The following is a 4,441-nucleotide window of genomic DNA, read 5'->3' on the forward strand; positions in this document are numbered from 1 at the left end:
CATCTGGACCTACTGGTTTTACTCTGAGAATGCAAGGTACTTTAAAGATTGGTTTAGAAATCCAATACATGTAATTAGTCATATTAATATATCTAACATTTCCTTTTTCTTTCTTTAAGTTTAGTTGGCTTTTATTGTGATTTTTTTCCAGATATATAATGATCAAATAACACGTTATTATATAAAAAATGTTTATGACAAGTGTAATTTATTTGTAGAAAGCCAGGGATACAAGCTGGGTGATGGTGGCACTTTTAATCCCAGCACTCCAGAGGCAGAGACAGGCAGATTTCTGAGTTCAAGGATAGCGTGATCTACAAAGCAAGTTCCAGTCTCTCTTCACCTGAACTCCAGGAACTGAGCTCAGTGCTTGGCTGTGGATCACCGCATCTGCTTCCATCAGTTACTGTATGTAGGTTCTATGACGACAATTAGGGTAGTCACTAATCTGACTACAGGCAAAAGGTCAGCTCAGGCATCCTCTCCACTATTGCTAGGAGTCTTAGCTGGTGCCATTCTTGTGGATTCCTGGGAATTTCCCTAGCACCAGGTTTCTCCCTAAGCCCATAATGTCTCCCTCTATCAAGATACCTCTTTCATTGCTCTCCCTCTCCATCCCTTCCCCAACCTGGCCATCTCCATCCCTCATGTTCCCATCCCTCATCTTCTTCCTTCTACCCCCTCCTCCCAGTTTACTCAGGATATCCTAACTATTTCGCCTTCCTGAGGCCTTCCAGGGGTGTCCCTCTCAGGATCCCCCTTTTTACCCAGCTTCTCTGTGGTTGTGGATTGTAGCCTGGTTATCCTTTGCTTTGTGTCTAATATCCACTTATGAGTGAGTACATACTGTGTTTGTCTTTCTGGGTCTGAGTTACCTCACTCAGGATGATTTTTTCTAGTTTTATCCATTTGCCTACAAATTTCATGATGAAGAGAGGGAGGAAGGATAATATGAGGGTGTGGGGATGTTAAGATCAAGATGGGGAAAATCACAGAGACAGCTGACCTGAGCTAGTGGGAGCTCATGGACTCCAGACTGACAGCTGGGGAACCTGCATGGAACCAAACTAGGCCCTTTGAATGAAGGTGACAATTATGTGGCTTGATCTGTTTGTGGGGCCCCTAGCAATGGGACCAGGACTTATCCTGGGTGAATGAACTGGCTTTTTGGAGCCCATTTCCCATGGTAGGATACCTTGCTCAGCCTTGATACAGCCTGGAGGAGCTTGGTCCTGCCTCAACTTGGTATGCCAGACTTTGTTCACTCCAGGAAAGGTCTTATCCCCTCTAAGGAGTGGATGAGCGGTTGGATGGGGGGAGATAAGGGGGACAAGAGAAGAGGAGGGAGGGAGAACTGGAGTTGGTATATAAAATGAAAAAAATTTTAAATAAATAATTTTTAAAAAACAAAAAATAGAACAAAGCAAATTCCAGGACAGCCAGGACACAGAGAAACCCTGTCTCAAAACAAACAAACAAACAAACAACAAACAAAAACAAAACAAAACAAACAAACCAAAAAAAACAAAACAGGGATCCAAAGAGAAGCACATGACTCTCAAAAAGATTGCTGAAACCATGGATACCGGGCTTTGCTGTGAAATTTCCTGTGCTTCTCCATAGAAACCAGCATCATGTAAGTTCCCCCCTCCTTACCCTTGCTGCTGTTTCAACATGGAACCAGAAGCCAGGAGGAAAGGTAACAGATGCAAACAGCTTTCACCATCAGTGGATAATACATTGATCTGTAAAATAAAAAGCCTACAAGTCAGAGACCAACAGAAGATATTTTGAAAATATGAACTTCTTAGGCATAAATCTAACTAAATATATGTAAGACATAAACTTTTCTAAAAATGTGTGTTATAGACAATAAATGTATCCATAAGTTATGATTGTAGACTGATAGTCTAAGTATTATAGTCAATTTCCCCAAAATTGATATATATTATAACTTCTAGAAATTGACAAGTTAATTCTAAAATGTAGATTACAAAACAGCCATATACGCCCTGGTAGAATAAGGTGAGAAATATTTTTCTAAGAATTGTCATAATTTATTCCCTAGTAATTATGGCAGCATAATATGCAGCTACATAAATATGTCAGAGAGACAAATAGGTAACCTGGAAAACTTGTCCGTGCTCACATTGTCATTCCATGTACAAAAGAGAAACCCTGAGGTAAATTGAATGGAAACTGTCTTTCTTTGCCATTGTTTTAAGGCAGAGCCTCATATAGCCCAGGATGGCATGAACTCAGTGTGTAGCTGAGTATGGTAAATTACCTGGGTAGCAATCTGTTAAAAAAGATTAGTGTTTTACGTGATACCATACAGAAATGAATTCCCTATGCAAAAGTAAACTGTGAGTGAAAAAGCCATATGGTCTCAGGAAGGTAGAATGGGAGAATTCTGTCGGGGAAAACTTTAATAATGGAAGAATGGCCCAGGGAGTGTCTCCAGGAAAATCTTAAAGCATGAGCATGCACTATAGAACAACACACACGGAAGTTGACGTTAAAAATCAAGGAATTACTTTCACTGAGAACAATAGGAGCTCTGACTAGGAGAACGAGGCAGTAGCTGTTATGTCAGTTGAGCTGAAGGGGGCCTGTGGAATGGATAAAAAAGTGGAAATCAATGAGAAATGGTGTCTAGAACCTGACATGGAAAGGGGCTGAACATGTGAACAAGCATTTCAGAGAAGGAGGAAATTCTGATGGGTCGAGCATAACAAGTCCCCAAGATCTATGTTATGGAGAGGCCATTAAACCACACTGAGATGACTCTGCCTCCAGATACCCTGAGCAAACAAAATCCCCACACATTGAGTAGTGCCTGTGATGTGCCGACTGGTATAAACTCTTTCAGAAGTTACTTAGGATGGTCAACAAACCACCATGTCCTGTGATTCTGTAGGCCTATTTCTACACATATACTCATCAGCCTGAGCGTATGTGGCACACATGTGCGTGTAACCAGGTTCACAAACAAGTGGTCTGCTATTAAGGAACTTTCTGGTAAAGTCAAAAAACAAGACAAACCTGGACTCTATTGTCTATCAATATTTGGGTTCTAAAACTATTTTGAAAAACTCTTTTGTCTAGAAAAGCAAAAGGTAACGTAGTGGTTACTGGTGAGGAGGTTGTGAGAGGGTGTGCCATACTGAAGACTTGGCAGGGGTTCGCAAGATTCTTCCTTGACTGCAGTGAGAGTCAAGGCTCTGCAGGGGAACAGAACATACACAGAAGGAGGAGAGGGGCACAGTGAGAGACTGACATTAGGCTGTGGTGGCAGCACAACCCATGATCTGACTTTTGTGAGCTGAGGCAAAGGGAAGGTGGTGATGTAGAGTTAACCCTAGTTAGAAGGCCTGAACTCTAAGGAAGTGTACATCAGAAATCTTAATCCAAGGTCAGGAGACTGATGTCTGATCTAGGTGGATAGGAGAAAAAACAGGCATCAAATTCCTGTTTCCTCTGCTTCTTCATTCCATTCAGGCCTCAATGTCTTACACACACACACACACACACACACACACACACACACACACACACACCTTACCCACTCTCCACACTCTGCCCCCCCCCCCCCACACACACTCTGAAGGACAATCTGTCTTACTGAGTCCACTGATTCAAATGGCAATCTGGTCTGGAAACACCTTCACACACGCCCAGAAGTTCTGTTTAATCTGGGCGCCACGTGGCATAGCCAAGTTGACATATACTGTTAACCATCAGTAAACAAACTGGTTCTGTGAAAGGACAGATAGAAGAGATTTTAGCCTTTTAGGGCCATCTGGTTTTTATCACAATTACCCAACACTGCCACTGTAGCAGAAAACAGATATAGATGATATGTGAACGAATTGGCAGTTGTGTTCCAATAAAAACCTTATTAGAAGGGAGGGGGGTTGTCAGCCCACTGGTCACATTTGCCAATCTTTCTTCTAGGTAACAACTGCATATGTTTGCATTATACATTGTGTATTTTTGTAGGTGTGCCATTTTTGACAAAAAGAAAAGAACTGAGACCTAAGAAAGAAATTTAGTCTGTGTTAACCATCAGTGTTACACAGCCAGGATGCCTGAGTGGGATTTGTACCTTGCCCATTTGCAAAGTACTGCGCCTTGGGCAACATAATGTCATCTGCACACTGGCCACACTGCACCTACCTAACATGTTTGTGTTGAGGATTAGCTGAGGTGTTTGGGTTAGGCACTTGCTAGAAATTTCAGCTCAGTATTTTCTTTTTTTTTCTGTGACAGAGAAGACCTGATTATGGAGTCATGTGCAGTTACCCTCACCAAGACTTTAAGGAAGCTCTCATTACTGTTGGCAGAAATGATCTCCTATGGAAGAAATTTATACAAGACTCAAAAATACACATAATCTTCCCTATATAATGTGAAAAATCATGAGTAAACATAGTTTATC

This window comes from Onychomys torridus, chromosome 1, assembly GCF_903995425.1.
Source record: "Onychomys torridus chromosome 1, mOncTor1.1, whole genome shotgun sequence".
In the NCBI taxonomy this organism is placed as follows: domain Eukaryota; kingdom Metazoa; phylum Chordata; class Mammalia; order Rodentia; family Cricetidae; genus Onychomys; species Onychomys torridus.